Below are 19,543 nucleotides of genomic sequence, written 5' to 3' on the forward strand. Positions count from 1 at the left end.
CACCACCCTCTGTAGTGCTAGTGCACAGAAAAAAAAACAAAGCAAAACAAAAACAAAAAAACAGTGGGTTTTTTTAAAATAAATTTTGTTTTTGTCTTTTTAATTAAAATTTTATTGTATCTTTTTTATTTTTCTAATTGATTTAATTTTGGTTTAATTTTGGTTTTCTTTGGTATTGTTTTCTGTTTTCCTTTTTCTCCTCCCCTTTTAATTTTTTCCTTCTCTTATTTTCTTTTTTCTTATTATTTATTTTTTCTTCATTATGAAAAAAGCAGCATTTTAAGAGAGTAACTAGAATATACAGCCATAGTGCCAGGCAGCCAGCAAAAGTCACCAAGTGCACAGTTTATATAAGGGATACTAATACAAAACCACTCCTTCAAGTGTAAGAGAAGTTACCATTCCACCTAATCCATAGAAACACACAAAGAAATTCAAACAAAATGGGTAGGCAGAATATGTTCCACAATAAAGAGCAACAACAACAACAAACCCTCAGAAAAATAACTAAATGGCACATGGATAAGCAATATGCCTGATAACAAATTTAAAGTAATGATCATAAATATAGTCACAAGGCTGGAGAAAAGAGTGGAAGATCCCGGTGAGACTTTCAACAAAGAAACCAAAAATATTAAAAAGAATCTATCGGAATTGAAGAATTGAATAATTAATATTAAAAAAAATAGAGGAAATCAATCTAGACTGGAGGATGCAGAATAACATACAAACAATATGGAAGACAGGGTAATGGAAAGCACACAAGATGAATAGCAAAAAGAAAAAAAGGATTTAAAAACATGAGAATAGATTAAGCTATCTCTTGGATAACATTAAATGAACTTGCATTATCAGAGCAAATGAAATGTATAGCAAATGCACCTGAAGAAATAATAACTGAAAACTCTCATAATCTAGGAAGGAAAAAAAGACACCCAAGTCCATGAAGATGGAGAGTTCCAAAAAAGATGAACTCGAGGAGGTCCACACCACAGCAAATAATAACTAAAATGTCAAAGGTAAAGTTAGAGAATCATTAATCAGCAAAAGAAACAAAAAGTTACCTACAAGGGAAAACCTATAAGGCTGTGAGTTGATTTTTCAGCAGAAACTTTGCAGGCCAGAAAAAAGTGGCATGATCTATTCAAAGTGCTGAATGGAAGAACTTACAACCAGCAATACTCCACTCAGCAAGAGTATCATTCAGATTTCAAGGGAGATAAAGAGTTTCCCAGACAAACAAAAGATAAAGGACTTATCACCACTAAACCAGCATTATGAGAAATGTCAAAGGGAAAAAAAAGTCCATAATTAGATATAAGAAAATTATAAATAAAAAGATGTAAAATGTGGCAACATATACATAAAATGTGGAGAATGGAGTAAAAAGGAAAGAGAAGAGGAAAAAGAAGAAAAAAGTGCTTCTTTTTCTTTTCCTTTTTACAATGTATTTGAACTTAAATGACCATCAAATTAATATAGATTACTATTTACATAGGATGTTATAGATGAACCTTGCAGTAACCACAAACCCAAAACCTATGATAGTGTCACAAAAAATAAAGAAAAAAGAAATTCAAACATAACAGTATAAAAACTCATCAATCACAAAGAAAGCAAGATTAAAAGGAACAAAATAGAAGAGCAAAAACAACCAGAAACAAATTTTAAAATGGCACATACCCATCAATAATTGCTATAAATCTAAATGGCCCAAGTTCTCTAATCCAAAGACATAGGGAAGCAGAATGGATAAAAATGCCAAGAATCATGTATATGCTGCCTAGAAGAGACTCACCTCACATCTAAAGACACATACAGACTGAAAATGAAGGGATAGAAAAACATTGACAATGTAAATGGAAGCAAAAAAAAAAAAAAAAAATCTTTAAGATTCTTACTGATTTTCTGCCTGGATGATTTATCTAAGAAAACATTGTCTTTGAATGACACATTGGACCAAATGGATATAACAGATATATATGGAATGTCCCATCCCAAAACAACAGTGCACATAGAATATTCTCCAGGATAGAAAACATATTAGCCCATAAAGAAACCTAAATTTAATATTTTTAATAAATTTAATAAATTTAAGAACCCTGAAACCATACCATGAATCTTTTCTGATCAGAATGGTATAAAGCTAGGAAGAAATCGCAAGAAAAATACTGGAAAAACCACAAACATATGGACACTAAACAGTATGACACTAGACAACCAATAGGAGAATCAAGCAATCAAAGAAGAAATTCAAAAATACATAGTTACAAATGAATGAAAACACAACAGTCCAAAATCTTTGGGACAGAGTGAAAAGAGTTCTGAGAAGAAATAAGAAAAAGCTAAAATAAACAATCTAAACTTACACCTAAAGGAATGAGAAAAAGAAGAACAAATGAAGCCTGAAGTGAGAAGAAAAAGGAAAACAATAAAATCAGGACAGAAATAAATGACATAGAAACTAATAAAAATAGAGAAAATCAATGAAACTATAGAACTCCATTGCATTTCTATACATTATTGAAACAAAAATCATATGACCATCTTGGCCACAATACTCAGAAGAATAAAAAAGAAGCATTCATATTGGTAAAAAACTTAAAGTATCAATAATCACAGACAACTTATACTATTTATACAAAACCCTAAAGACTCCATAAAAAAAAAAAAACTGATAGAAGTAATAAATGAAGTCAGTAAAGTGGCAAGATAAAAAAAAAAATTAATACCCAGAATTGGTAATGTTTATATTAACACTAATACCAAAGTAGCAGAAAGAGAATTTTTTTAAAAAGTGCCATTTAATAATGGACCCTAAAGAATAAAACACAGGAATAAACTTAACCAAAGAGATGATAGACCTGTACTCTGAAAACTATAAAACACTAATGAAAGAAACTGAGGATAACATGAACAAATGGAAAGACACTTCATGCTTATGGGGCTGGAATAACAAATATTATTAAAACATTCATATTACCCAATGTCACTATAGATTTAGTGCAATCCCTATCAAAATACAAATAGCATTTTTTACAAAGCTATAACAATCTAAAAATTTATATTGAACTACAAAAGACTCCAAATAGCCAAAGCAATCTTGAGAAAGAAAAACAAAGCTGGGGGTATCACAATAAAAAATTCCAAGGTATACTATAAGCTGTAGTAATCAAAACAGTACGGTATTGGCACAAAAACAGAATAGGGGAGAAAACACACAACTATATGGTCAATTAATCTATGACTAAAGAGACAAGAATATACAATTTAATACTTTTATATATAATATCACTTTAATAAATGAGAAAATTGGACAACTACATGTAAAAGAATGAAACTGAACCACTTTCTTACACCATACACAAAAGTAAGCTCAAAATGAAGTAAGGACTTCAAAGAGAGACTTGAAACCATAAAACCCTAAAAGAGAGCATAGGCAGTGATTTCTCCGATTGGCTGTAGCAACACTTTTTTTAGATACAACTCCTAAGGAAAGGAAACAAAAACAAAAATAAACTATTGGGAATACATCAACATGAAAAGCTTTTACATTGCAAAGGAAACCATTAACAAAACAAAGAGACAACCTCTGGAATGGGACAAAATAACTTGCAAATGATATGTCTGACAAGGGGTTAGTGTCTAAAATATATATATATATATATACACACACACACACACACACACACACACACACACACACACACACAAAATGGAATATTATACAGCCATACAAATGGTGAGATCGTGCCAGTTGAGACAGTGGGGATGGACCTGGAGGGTATTATACTAAGTGAAATTAATTAGGCTGAGAAAGCCAAGTACTATATGATTCCATTAATAATTAGGATCTAAAAAATATAATAAGAAAGAATCAGAACTATAAACACAGTGAATAAACTGGGGTACTGGGCAAAATAGGTGGACAGAGGGAAATACACGCCTCCAGTTATTGAATGAATAGTCATGGGTATAAAAAGCAGAGCATAAATAATATAGTCAATGGTATTTTAATAAAAATGTAATGGGAGAGATGGTAGCAATACTTGTGGTGAACATAGCATAATATATAAATGTGTCAAATCGCTAAGTTGTATGCCTGAAACTAATGTAACATTCTGTGTCAAGTTTACTTGAAAAATAAATAAGCCAATAAAAAGCAGAAGTAGATCTATAAATATAGGGAACTGATGGTTGTATATAATGTAACACTGCGTGTCACCCATACTCAAATAAAATTCATCTTTTTAATTAAAAAAACACTCTGGTGGTTCTACATTTTATGCCAAAAAATTGAAACTCTTCACATAACCTATGAGGCCATACAGTATCTGATCTGGCTACTTCTCAGATATCGCCTCCTATAACTCTCCCCTCTCTTGCTGCATTGCCAGTCCTACTAGCGTCACTGAACATGGTGAGGGCTCAGTTAGTCTTGGAACCCTTATAATAGATGTTTCCTCTATATACCAGTATGTTCCATATCTCTTCATGGCTGGTTCCTTTTGTCATCCATGTCTCTTCTAAGAAAACTTCTTTGGGTATATTTATAAAAGTTACAGAAAAATGAGCATGCTCTCAGACACTCAACCATAGGGAACACAACTGAACCAACTATTGTATTTTGGTATTCATCACTATCTTTGCACAAAAGTCATGCCTACTTTAAATAATGACTGAGTTTGGCAGAGACACTAAGGCACACCCATTGCTAGGAGATGTGGAACTTCCCTGATAGCCATCTTTAGCTTGAAGGCTCTACAAATGGCTTTGCCAAACCACAGACTGTACAACAATCTATGACACATTTGCCCAAACTTCCTACTTCTCTCCCTCACTCAGGGTCACACTTGCATCAAGGTACTCGGTTCCCCCAGCTTCCTTCATCTCCCTCCCTATTTTTCCTGATGTAGGCATTTCCACTAGTAAAAATCTTGCAGATTTAAACCCTTCTTTTTAAGCCTGTTTTTCAGAGAACCCCAAATAACACCCCATTAAAAATATATCTGATTCTGAGACACTGAGTTTTAAAATTTGCACATCATAATTTAAAAATTGTTTTTCTGCACAGCAATGGAAACAGTCAACAAAAGAGGCAACCCACAGAATAGAAAATAACTCGCAAATGACAATACAAACAAAGGACTGATATCTAAGATCTATAAAGAACTCCTCAAACTCAACACACACAAAACAGATAATCACATCAAAAAATGGGCAGAAGACATGAGCAGACAATTCTCCAAAGAAGACATAGAAATGGCTAACAGACGCATGAAAAAATGTTCATCATCATTAGCCATCAGGGAGATTCAAATCAAAACCACAGTGAGATACCACCTTACACCAGTTACAATGGCCAAAATCAAAAAGACAGGAAACAACATGTGTTGGAGAGAATGTGGAGAAAGGGTAACCCTCTTACATGGTTGGTAGGAATGCAAGTTGGTGCAGCCACTTTGGAAAACAGTGTGGAGATTCCTTAAGAATTTAAGAAGTTAAAAATAGAGCTAACATATGACCCTGCAATTGCACTACTGGGTATTTACCCCAAAGATACAATGTAGTGAAAAGAAGGGCCATCTGTACCCCAATGTTCATAGCAGCAATGGCCATAGTCACCAACCTGTGGAAAGAACTAAGATGCCCTTCAAAGGATGAATGGATAAAGAAGATACGGTCCATATATACAATGGAGTATTATGCCTCCATCAGAAAGGATGAATACCCAACTTTTGTATCAACTTGGATGGGACTGGAGGAGATTACGCTGAGTGAAATAAGTCACCCAGACAGAGTCAATTATATGGTTTCACTTACTTGTGGAGCATAAGGAATAACAAGGACGACATTGGCAGATGGAGAGGAGAGGTGAGATGGGGGAAATCAGAGGGAGAGACAAAGCATGAGAGAGAGACTGCGGACTCTGAGAAACAAACTGAGGGTTTTGGGGGGGTGGGGGTGGGGGGGTTGGGTGAGCCTGGTGGTGGGTATTATGGAGGCCACGTATTGCATGGAGCACTGGGTGTGGTGCATAAACAATAAATTTTGGAACACTGAAAAAAAAAACTAAAAAAATTGTTTGATTATTACATCATCTGGCCCACATACAACATTGTCCCCATTTTTTGCATTAGGAGCTGAGGCTCAGAAAGAATAAGTGACTTATGCTAAGGATCATAATAAGCGAGTGTAAAAATAGAACTCACCTTCTAACTCTAAACACTTTCCACTGTGTCTGTTGTATGCCCTCCTGTGTACCAAGGAGGGCTTCAGAGATGCCTGAAAAGACTGAAATCTCCACCAGATCTGCATCCAAATTATGCTCTGAGTGTTTGTACTTTGGTTGTGACTGACCCTAGGGTTATGCATTTAGATGGGGAGGACAGAATGCTTAGCATTTTTATTATACATGACACTCTTCTTCGGCAGTAGCACACACACTCTTTACATTATGCAAATGCATTTTCTTCTGCCCTCTCATTATTTTAGTGAATGAAGTCTACCTAAGGTCAATGTCTTTGTCAGCAACAGGGTGGATGTTGGCAGTGTGACGGCACAAAACTTCAGCCCGTTAGCAGTCACTGTCAGCAGTAAGCTGTGTTCCTACCTCTACTACCCTAGCAGAGCCCTTTCACTCTCCCTTCACACCAGCATAGAAGAAAGAATTTCCTCTCCTTTTGATATTTGAAAGCCATATCCACCTACTTCTCCAAATGCCCAGCAGAATTCTTTTGGCTGCTTGGAAGGGTCACTTTATCAAAACTTTACTGTGAAGACTTTTCATTCCTTCACTCAGCTATCATTCCTGCACCAACATTCCTGCTTCTTGCTTTTCAAGAAGACTTAACAAACCTCAGAGAGGCCAGGGAATGCAGCCACCAACGTGCAAACCCTGAAATATTCAAAGTAACAGTTGTTCTCAGTAGTACCAGTCCTATTTCGTGAGATTTGGATGACATGCCATCATCATTTCCTTTGGAAAAGCCTCGATCTGCGACACACGCGTGGCCTAGTTGGTTAAGCATCAGCCTTTGACTCAGGTCATGATCCCAGAATTCTGAGATCCTGTCCAGAATGGGCCTCCTTCCTTAGTGGGGATCCTGCTTCTCCCTCTGCCTGCTGCTTCCGTTGCGAGCTAGTGCTCCCTCTCTGATGAGATGAAATTTAAATTAAATTAAATTAAATTAAATATAAAATAAAACATAAAATAAAAGAAGTCCTGATCTGTCAATATAACACCCATATAAGCTGTGCACCATTTCTTCCAATACAAGTTTTCTTCTAAATTTTATATTTAGGTTTATTTTCATCTGATACATAGGCATAGCAGGGAACTATTTGTTGGGGGGAAAAAATCATGTAAGAAGAGAAAAAAGTTTTCTGTCAGAATCACAGAAGAAGTACCATATATTTAAAGAATGAATACATGGTGGGATTCTAAAATAATGAAACTGATTTTCAAGTGTAGCTGATATATATCTCCTTAAGAATCTGATTCATTTTTATAAAAATTGCATCAACACTACTAATTTTATTTTGTTTATCAAAATTGGAGGACACATTGCAATTTTTCTACAAAATCTGGTTAATATGAAATGCCACTTATTCTAAAATTTTAAGAAATAACATTTTTTGACAGAAGCTTTACATGAGAATCCACTCACTCATAGAGTATTATCTTTTGCAGAGAATACTAAAATGCAAGGAGGAGAATTAAGTTTCCCAAGATCATACATCTGGTTAGTGACTGAAAAGGAATTAGAATCCAGATTTGCTAGTACATAATTACTATCATGCTCTGTACTCATCTTGCAAATACCTGAACGCCGTGGCATAGACTAAATGGTTTTTAACAATATAGCCCATATATGGTACACCAAGGTAAGATGACTTTATCTTGGAAGTGTTGTGGTTTTGTATTACTAGCAGTGTCCAAACAGTAGCTGGGAACCAGCTGTCAAGAAGTTTAGGGAGATTTCTTTCTTTCTTTCTTTCTTTCTTTCTTTCTTTCTTTATTTATTTATTTATTTATTTTGGTTGTTGTTGTTGTTAAAGATTTTATTTATTTACTTGACAGAGATCACAAGTAGGCAGAGAGGCAGGCAGAGAGAGAGAGAGGGGGGGAAGCAGGTTCCTTGCCAAGCAGAGAGCTCGATATGGGGCTTGATCTCAAGACCCTGAGATCTTGACTTGAGCCGAGGGCAGAGGCTTTAATCCACTGAGCCACCTAGATGCCCTGAAGTTTAAGGAGATTTCTAACCCTGGTTTGAAGAAGGTAGGACTTGAGCTGACCTTTGACCTTTGAAAAATGTAGTGAGATCCAGGCCAAACAAGAGAAGAGAGAGCTTTTAAAGAATGGTCCGAGAAGAGAAAAGAGTGGGAACATTTGGTGGTAGTAACTGTATTACTATGTACATAAGAGAAGCTTTAACTCAGGCTGGAGAAGTCAGGAGGACCAAATGTGGGGCTCTTGAAATCTTATTGGAGAGGGGATGCTAGTTAAGTGTATTGGACTCAAGGGGAGCTAGCCTACATAAATGGCCAAGGCAAAAAACTGTTGGCAAAGAGAGAGAAAGAGAGAGATCTTGGAATTTCTCAGAATCTGCATTTCTGTTCAGCCCTATATCTGACACAAACTTGCAGTCATAATTTATATGGTCTTGCTGTACTCAAAGGTGGGTGCACATTTCCTGCAGCTTCTAAATGAAGCTTATAGTCACCTATGGGAAGGTAGTTTCTCTGAAGGTCAAATGCACTGAGCAGTAACACAAAATGCAGCCTCAGGAACCATAGACTTGACTTCCCAGAAGTACTCTGGAATAGATAGAAGTAGCATTGCATTAATCGATGCAAGAAAGAAGCTGAAGGCCATGAACACAATCAAGGCCAATTCTTAGCAAGGAAAAGAAACAGTGAGAGGTTTCCAGAAAGAGGGGATTTGAGGGTTCTAAAACTACAGATAAGTAAAAAGAAGAGTATGTTAAAAAATATATATATATATATCATTTCCTCTTCTGTCTCCCCCGGCTCAACTTCCCACCTCCATGTAAAAGACTCAGGTACTATCATTTGTTACAAATGTCTTTAAAGCAGATGGGGACCCAACTGAAACGTATCTCAGAAGCAGATGCAACTTCACAGAAGTTTAAGAGCCCACAAATGACAATAGAGACTGTTACCACCATAAAACATGTAGAAAACCATCAAAACACAGAGAAAAAAATGTTTTTATATTTAGCAAAAAAAAAGTAGGCCAATAACTTAGGTATTTAAATTGATGCATGAACCCCACAGGGCAGGAGGAAATCCAATGTACTCCAGAACCAAATTACAAGGTAGAAAAGTTCAATTCACATAAATACATGGATTAACTGATCTGAGAACTGGGTTCAGTTGTCACCTTTGGGAAAATAAAATCTGTCATATTAATAACAAGAGTATTAACATGATCCTCCTATTCAAATGCTAATCACAATAAGGGCTTTTCTACGTGTTATCAAGCAAAATAAAACATTTTTCAAATATAAAGATTCTGCAAACTTCATAATACCGTCAGAGCCTTATTAAAAGTGTTCACACATTTAAGTAAAATTAAATTCCAGCCTAATCACCTCAGGCAGATATCTTTCCATGTGAGGTGGCTTGCCCCCGAAGTCACATCTGAACAACCATATGCAGGGGATTTCACAGTGATTTATCTCTTGTGGCATTACATATATTGAATTCAGATTATTTATGTTGCAAAACTAGTGGTTTAATGATCTAGAGGCCATGTCCACAATCTTAGCACCTAATCACTTTGACCAGGGTGGAAGAATGCTTATATTAAAACAAAACAAAACAAAAAACAGAAAGCTTCCTAGAATAAGGCTTATTTCTGGAGGCAAGGCTGCCAAGTCCTTATACCTAAGAAGGATTACAGTTTATATTCAAAACACCACAGCCTGGATTCTTCAGGTAGTTTGGAAATAAATGACAACCTCATTAGGTGCTGAAGTTTATAGTCCCATGCCCTGTGCACTCAAGCAACAAAGCCAAATCTTCAATCCCAGATTGAGTTCCTTAAAGATTTCATTCAACTATCTCATTTAGTGATGAGCATCAAGCAGTATTTAATGAAGTCCTATGGATTTATTCTCATTACTGTATAAAATGTATTAGGAGAGTGAACACACAGCTGCAGAGACTAACAATTTCTCAATCTCTGCAATTTAACACAATGGAAGCATATTTCCACTTATCTCACAGTCCCCTGGCTTTTCTTGCGCAGGATCCTAGTTCTTTACAACTTGTGTCACCATCACATTTGAGGGCCTTTTCTCACTCCTCCACTGAATTATTTACATTCACTCAGCCAACTAATAAAGAGAGTAAGTATGGAAAATAAGGAACAATAGAAAATGGATTGATAATCCAGTTTCTGTTACGTAAATTGACTCATTTGTATTTAAATTCAAAAAGAGGAATTTCATAGGAGAACATGGGAATGGTAGAACAAATGAGAAAATTCCCTAGGTAGGGGTGCCTGAACGGCTCAGTCAGTTAATCATCTGCCTTCAGCTCACTTCATGATCCTGGGGTCCTGAGATCACTATCTGGGCTCAGTGCTTCTTCTTATACCTCTGCCCTTCCCCTGCTTGTGCTCTCTTTCTTTCTCTCAAATAAATAAATAAAATATTTTTTAAAAAAATCCCCTAGGTAAATTATAGCTTCAACAAAGAAAATTCAAAAGAAAAATTTATGCCTCATGCCTCAATTCCCTCGATCAGCCACTGACACATACATTGTCCACCTGGTCACATCCTGGATTTGAACCTCTGGAACCACCCCCATGCCCAAGAGCTTGCAGGATACTGGGAGTGTGCTGGGGAGGGGAAATAATAAATAGAGAAACCCAGTGTGGTGGTCGCAGGAACAGTGATATATTAAAAGGTGTTACCTCTTCTGTATTCTTTGTGTCTGCTTAGTCTCTGAAATTCTTTGTGACAACTCATTTGCCTTTGAATTGCCATTTCTTGGTCTCCTGGAAAAAGTGTGAAGACCTTGGAGTATCTGTGTAAGAGCAAATAAAATAAGGAAAATACTTAAAATATACTGAATAAAAATTAAACATTAATATCTAGTCTATAACAAAAACCATAAAGATATTCATTCCCTCTAACCTAATCATTGTTTTCATGAGAACTTATCCTAAAGAAATCATTCAACAGAAGGAAATTGTTTTATAAATCAACAGGTCTATTGAAGAGTAAGTTAAAATAGTTTAAAAATAGAAGAAAGAAGAGCAAAATACCTAATACTAAACTTGCATTTACTTGATGGGTATGATAGACTCTTTAAAATCATACTAAGTTGCCACATCAAAATGTTTATGTCACAGTTTTAATACAAGTAGACAATGGAATGTTTCTTTCACAGAGTATATATAATACAAATAAAAAATTAAAGTAACTGCTTTATTGGGATGATGAAATGACAGGTAATTTTTTAATTCACATATTATCTTGAATATTGCTACATCACCTCAGTAATTAAAACATTTATACCATCTGTATGTGGGAGGTGAAACATACAATTTATTATTCATTCTGAAAAAATTGTCATTTCACAAAATTGCTAGCATTTGTCATCTAGAATTTTTTATTTGGGTTACATGTCCTCCTCTTCCCTAAACATATTTCTTTCTTCTTCACAGGATCCTCCCCCAAATCCTCTTTCTCCTGTTCTCTTCAAGCACATTTTCCCCAAATCATAACATTGTCTTTGGCCCTCAGAGGGCTGGATTCCTGGGTAATGGGGAAAGCCCACAGCCACATCCATTCCCAGCACTCATGATTTATCATCTCATCCTTAAAATTCAGAAAATCCCTAAACTCTGGGGCACAAGGAATTGTGCTTTCTCTGAATCATACTTGAGGCAGGAGGTAAACAACAGTTGAAGACACAACAACAAAGGTTGTTAGGGTTGTAGGGTTGTAGGGTTGAGAATTAAATAAGATAATATATGTAAATTCTTAGATTAGGAGAGATTGGCTCTGTAATAAATTGCTTCAGATCAAATTCTGGCAGGTTCATCTTATTATGATATTGGGAAATTTATTGAAAATTTCTATGCCTCCATTATTCCATCATGTGAAGAACAAGAAGAGGAAATGAAGGGAGCTGCTACCCCCACAAAACCAGTATAAGGATTAAATGAGATAATGGATGCACTTGCTTAGAACCATCCTCGCATATTGTGTTTTAGCTATTTTCTCAGTAATAGTTACGAAGGTGGAAAGAGATTGTGTTTTCATTTAAATATGGGTGAATTATGTAGAATTGACCAGGTATAAAATTCCTCAACCTTCTGCCCTCCCTTGTAAGTGTCACCCGCATCTCTGATGACAGGCATCCTAGTTCTTACTTGCTCCACTTGTGTTCTTGTCCCCATCTCTTCAAATCTTGAATATTAACCCATAATTTTTTATCTTATATTTTATTTTTCTTCAATCAGTCCCATTTTGATTGTCCTCTTTCCATATCATTCTTCTCCATGCTATCAGCAAATACTGTTGATTTCACCCCCTGGTAATTCCCAAATCTATTCTCTCCTTTCTGTTTTACCTCGGGTGCTCTAGTTGATTTCATCAGTTTCTGCCTAAAATATTGCAGTAAGGAGCCACCTAATCAGTCTTACCTGAAATCTTGCACTGTCAGAAATTTTCAGAAATCCAGAAAATTTACCTAAAACACAACAAATTACTGTACCAAGTGTTTCTCTCTTTGTAGACCTTCAGTGGCCTTTCATTACTTATAGGATAATGTGCCGTACTTTCAGTATACCATGCCCCTTCTACCATGTTTGCTCTTTGACTCACCTTGCTATGAAATTTGCCATTTTTAAAACTTATTTTCTGTAGTACAACATACGAGATAATGAAATGTCTCAGTTTGAAAATATTCAGGCATTAACAAAAGCAAACACAAACTCTGTACACTCACAACTTTCCTTCAACAATAGCCTCCAATTAAAAAGATATTTTTTTAGATTATGACATCATAGGCAAAAGACACTAAACACACAAGAAAAGAAGGCACCATGAACAAAAGTAGACAGAAACAACAGATCATAGAATCAGATGTCCAGACACTTTAACTGTGGAATTATGAAACACTGAATATAAAATAAGTATGTTAATATATTAAAAGGGAAATTTTTAATGTAAGAAAATATAAAATGTCAAGCTTATTTGAAAAAAAAAATCCAAATACATCTTTGAACTAATACATTTTGAAAAATCTCTAATGGAAGGTTTAAAGGTAAATAGACATGATTAAGGAAGTAACTGATGAATTGTTTTAGAATGTAGCTTAAAAAGATGGGAAATAGAAGAAAGAGGTTGTAAGACAAAATAAGGATATCCATAATATATCTAATATGATTCTAGAATAAGAATTGATAAGAAATGAATAGAAGTTATATTTTAAGAGAAAATGACTAAAAATTTTAAAACTATTAACAGTTATGAATCAATAGCTTCAGGAAAACCACACACCCATTTTACACAATGGCAAACTGCTACATATCAGAAACAAGGAGGTGACTATAGAAATAGCTATAGTAAAATATAGATTACTAACATAGGAACAATTATTGGAATGGCAGCTGCTTTCTGATCTGCAACAATGAAAACTGGAATACAGTGTAATAAAATATTCATTGTGTAATAGGTAATAACTATCAACGTAAAGTTGTGTTCCCAGTGAATGTATCTTTCAAGAGTAAGGTGCAATAAAAACAGTTTTGACAAGAAAAAAGTATGAATTTGCTACCAGCAGATCTTCTCACATAAAACTGGTAGGAATGTAAATTGATATGATCAATTTAGGAAACAGTTTGAGATTACCCAGTCCAGTACACTTGGACATGGACACACCCTCACACCCAAGTTTTACTTCTACACATGCTCCATATATGCACTAAGAAAAATATATTAGGATATTCATAGTGGACAAAATGACAATAAGCAAGATGTTAAAACGGTTAACTATCATTATGATATATTAATACAGTGTAACAAATCAGTAAATCATAAACTGAAACAACAAGGTGCAGAATATATGTAGTATAACCCATTTATACACATTTTCAAACACATGGAAAGCTAAACAAAAATCATTTAGAGTCAGAAATATGTGGAAAAAAAAAGAAAAGAATAAAGAAAATCAAGAATCTGATAAATACAAAAATGAGGACAATGTTACCTGAGTAGGGCAGAAAACAATGGAATGGGAAGGAGTATACCATGGGCTTCAAGAGTCATGATCATTTTTAAATGGAGCAGGGGATATACGAGTGCTTGATATATTGTTATCCTTTATAACTTATCTATTTTTTTTAACAAATATTCATATGTATTTACCCAATATTTAATTTGAAAAGTTAAAGTGAAGGAAAGTCATCTACTCCAGACTCTGAGTTTTCCTCCAATTTGCCTGTACACAAGCTGGTCCTGCTTGGAATACTGCTCTCTCCCATTTTTGCCTGGCTAATACTTGTAATTACCTATACTCTCAAAATTTTTTATCAAACCCATGGTGGATCTACGGACTGTCTTTCTCTACCCTTCCCCCAAATACATACATAGACACCTTCCTTTGACTTCTACGAGGGCAAACCAGTCTTTATCATGCTTTACATAATATGCTGAAGATACTCTGCTTCCCTCTCTCTCCCCAATGCATTGCAAGTTTCTATAAAGTGGGTATTTTCTCTTATTTTCCATATCCAGTGTCTGGTTCATAGTAGACGGTCAATGAAAATTACATGGATTGTCACTTGGAAGTAGAGTTTTGTCCTTATATCCACCAGAGTCATTCTGGAGGAGGTGCAAACTGAACAAGGTCTGAAAGGAGAAAGAAGAGGAGAATGAAGAATTTAAACCTGAAATGACTGGGAATTTCATCAGGACTACAAATTATTCTGGTGTTGCTTCTACAGCTAGGGCCAGAAGTTCTTACCATTCTTACTAGTACACACATACATCTCTGCTTCCAAGTCTTGTTTCAATCCTTCTTTCTCTTGGTATGTGCAATGCCTCCCTTTACTCATCTTACATTCACATCCAATTCATGTATTAAAAAACTTGATCCTAGAAAGACAATTTTCCTCATTCATCTCCAGTGCTTAGGAATCATTTAATTAAATTATAAATCATTGATTGAGGTGGTGACTAGCTGGTCACTTTACATTTTCAAGATGCCTATTACCCTTGGAAAGATAAATAGCCCTAAGTGGTAAATAAGTCATTTGGGGCCTGACTTCTGAAAGAATTTTTTTTCCCCCAAGGAAAATGTTGGTCACATAAGGAAACACATCAAGAATAGCTTTAGCTATGGATGAGGGTTAAACAGAGGTCCAAGATTCCTAGAACCGGCTCTCATGGAAACTAAGATAATATCCTTCTTTGTCACGATCAGCAATAGACATTTCCGTAGTAATGTTCACCAGGGGATATAGTCCCTCAGGGTTGAAGAGGTTTTATTGAGCATCTAATATGTATTCAATTAGAAGAAACTAAGGCAATAGTGCTTTGTCTTAACCTTTATAATTTAAAAATTATTTTACGAGGAAACAGTACGACACCCATATGGCAATAAATATAAAGAAGCTATTCCACTCAATCACAAATATTACTGAACATTTATGACACACACACACACACACACACACACATATAACATTCTTCTAGGCATGAGATATAACTAAGAATGAATTATGTTGTTAAATCTATTTTTCCAGATATTTTGAATAACTATCAAGGCTTCTCTGTTTTCACTGCCTCTAAGAACTTAGAATGGTGCTTTACACAGGTTCCAGGCTCAACCAAGTTATGTTTTAGAAGATCATGGCAGCTATGTATATATAGGAAAAGTTGGTGGACAGTTTGTAGTATTAGAATACCTCAGTGGCTTAGGAATTGCATAAGGCAAAGACATGGTTACATATATATTCTATGTGTATTTATTTTAAGTGAATTCTGACTATTGCCTCTATAGTGATACTGTCCACTCTCTACTCAATTCAGACTGCTTCCATTAGCCCGAAATCAAATGTTGCTGACATGCTATTGATCTGAATTAGCATGAAGTAGGATATTAGTTAAAATGGTCCTATGAGCACTCATCCATTGTCTACCAGCAGCCCTGTCCCGATCACTATCCAAAGTATTGCCTGAGGACTAAAGTGACCAAATGTGGAAAAAACAGAAGGGTGGAGAGTAAGAATGCCTAAGGTTTAGAGGAAAATCACAATGGGGTCCTTGAGCTCTCCATCATCTTTACTACGGGAAATACAAGCTCTTATTTCCTTCCTAAGTAGCTTATGCATACCCTTACTGTCAGCCATTTCAGTTTCCCAATACAATGATGGTCGATTCTCTTTTATAATAACTCTTTCCTTTCTTACTACTCCCAAGAGATAAAACTGGTTTATTATATCTTCAAAGATCTTGCTTCTCAGAAACTCAATATTCTTCATTTAAAGGTTGTTTTTTAGCTTCATGCTCTCTTATCAGTGATGGAAAAATAAACAAAGGGCCAGGCATATTTGGATATGCACCACAAGGGCCAGGCAAGAGCTAGCAGCTTATAGACATGATTTAATATAATCCTCATAACACTGAATCAGCTGTTATTATTTACTTTATTTGCAGATAAAAGAGATTAAGTGAATTGCCTAAGCAATTCTGAATTAAACCAACCATTCAAACTTTAAACCAAATTGTATCAAACCCATCCCTGTGTTGCTTACACTACACCTACCAAAACCCTTTGTTTCTCAAGGAAAGAGGAAATAGTACCAGTCTTGAGTAAAGGAGATTCAACTCCCTTAAAGTAATCTTACAGAATTTTATTGTGAGAACTTTGCTATGGAACATTTTGTATCCCCTATGAATACATGAATATAAATATTTTGTAGGAAAAGAAGTTTTGTGTGTGTATGCATACACATGCTATATCTGAGTTCATTGTAAGTTATTAACCCTTTTATACTGTAAGGAATTTGAAAATATTTGTATTTTTTTGCAGATTTTAAGATTTTTATTGTTCTTATATCCCTAGGAATTAAGGAAAAAAATAATGGTCTCTGCAGTGTTCATTTCTTTAGTAATCCTCAAAAGAAACATAAAATTTGACCTATAGTTCCTTAGCCAAAACTAAATATAAAATCTGACACCCTGAGCTGAGTATTCCTTATGCTAACTCTTGGAAAGGAATGGCCTGCTTCCTCTCAATCCCATCTGGATCTTTATATTTGGCTGAGATTAATGGATTCAGCTAATGAGTCACCCCATCAGTGTGTAGTTGTTCAGCACTGGAGGGAAAAAAAATAAAAAATAAAAAAAAATAAACCCAACCAACAACAAAACACTTCCACCTTTCTTTAGAGCAATTAAATTTCTTAGGTAAAGAAAACATTCAATAGAAATACATAAAGTTATGAAAAATAGATTTGCCTCTTTCCAAATAACAGTATGGGCATTTTATAAAGTGTAATTCCAAAATGGCCACATTTCTATGGGTTCAGATACAACAGGGTATCTACAAATTGGATTTAGCATTTATTACTGAAGTTGGATGTGATATTATGATCCTTCCTTTACATACTTGGCTGTCCATTGGTATTACACATGTGATTAATGTGTGTGAGTGTATATATGTGGTTGTGTGTGTTTACCAACTCTGGCTATTTCCTTTTTTGGAACACAATGGATGATGATCTTAAAATTATTACTTAGGGACTATAAGAAATTAGAACCTGTAAAATACAGGAATCCCAACTTTATGTTCTTCCTTTTCCTGTAGTTGGCTTCCTGAACTATTAGCCTTACAGTGAAAGAAAAGGAGGAATAGGACATTTCTGAGTGCTTCTGATTTAAAGGAATAGCTCATTTTTGTTGGTTGTAATTATGTCATTCCCGGTGGCAACCAGAGAAAAAGAAAGAAAAGGCAGGACCAGAAGAGCCACAGACAACATTTTAGGATAGGTGTGTTGGTGAGTACAGGCAATGACCTAGAAATAAGGATATCTGGGAGAAAAAGATGACAATGAGGCACAGAGAGAAACTGGAGACAAATGTGGCACAGATAAAAGGAAGTTATATTTTACAAAGTTTCAGTTACCTGGAAACAAAATCCCAGTTTATGGCCTTTGAGAATGCATGGTGTAACAAGATGGGAACCCCAGGACATTAATCTGAAGCACTTTCAAGAACATTCAAGACTAAAAGTCTCAGAAGTCTTAATAATGGTCATATACATTAGATTAAAATGTTTAGAGTTGGTTTTTGGAAGGACTGAATGGTTAAAATATACTAACTTGCATTTCCTAAAGAAGAAGTACAGAGGATAAGCCTGGGATACACTCACTAGAAGAACAGCTGAACTCATGTATCTTTAGATATGACCCTGGGAAAACTCTTTCCAACAAAAGAGACATATTTCCTAAGAAAGCAAGGAGGCTGGACTAACACTGATATGGAAAGAAAGACACCATGACAATTGTTTTCCACAGCCTTGAAAGTGGAGAAAAGCTTTGGATGTTTAATATTTCAAGGAGCTCTTCTGGTGGTAGGAAATCCAGTGGATGACTTTAAAAAATATATGATGTTGTTTACATAAGACTTGTCTCAGGAAAACTGTAATCCTGTAATGAATATTAAAAATCTATATGATATTTACCTATTCAAATAGTTGATCATAATGTATTATTCATTTTATGTATTGTGGACTGTAGTATGCTAAAATTTTGTTTAGAATATCTGTATCTATGTCATAAAGAATATTGATCAAAATGTTTCTTTTTTTTATTATTTTATTTTTTCATCATTATAAGTGTACTCTTTAATTCCCATCACCTATTTTACCCATCCCTCCACCAACCCCTCCTCTGGTAACCATCAGTTTGTTCTCTGCAGTTAAGTGTCTGTTTCTTGGTTTGTCTCCCTCTTTTTTTATCCTTTGATCATTTGTTTTGTTTTTTCAATTCTAAATATGAGTGAAATCATGTGATATTTGTCTTTCTCTGACTTATTTTGTTTAGCATTATACTTCATAGCTCTATCCATGCTGTTGCAAATGGCAAGGTTTCATTTTCTTTTGTGGCTGAATAATATATTTCATTTTATATATGTGTGTCTGTATATACATCTTTTTTTTTTTTTCCAGCATAACAGTATTCATTATTTTTGCACCACACCCCGTGCTCCATGCAATCCGTGCCCTCTATAATACCCACCACCTGGTACCCCAACCTCCCACCCCCCGTCCCTTCAAAAAAGATGTATCTACAGAGACTATGGACTCTGTAGATACATCTTTTTTAAAAATATTTTTATTTATTTATTTGACAGACAGAGATCACAAGCAGGCAGAGAGGCAGGCAGAGAGAGAGGAGGAAGCAGGCTCCCTGCTGAGCAGCCAGATGCGGGGCTCGATCCCAGGACCCTGTGATCATGACCTGAGCCAAAGGCAGAGTCTTTAACCCACTGAG

General features: G+C 35.3%; 1 long non-coding RNA gene across 1 annotated transcript in view; it reads right to left on the reverse strand.

Annotated features, from left to right (window-relative positions):
* The window catches only part of LOC116596120, a 73,439-nt gene that overhangs the window by 7,028 nt on the left and 46,868 nt on the right, over positions 1-19,543 (reverse strand). Inside the window, exon 2 of the long non-coding RNA XR_004288004.1 lies at positions 10,946-11,058. This is a non-coding gene — a long non-coding RNA (uncharacterized LOC116596120). The remainder of the gene's footprint in view (positions 1-10,945; positions 11,059-19,543) is intronic.

The sequence above is a fragment of the Mustela erminea genome, chromosome 7 (genome assembly GCF_009829155.1).
Source record: "Mustela erminea isolate mMusErm1 chromosome 7, mMusErm1.Pri, whole genome shotgun sequence".
Taxonomy (NCBI): Eukaryota; Metazoa; Chordata; class Mammalia; order Carnivora; family Mustelidae; genus Mustela; species Mustela erminea.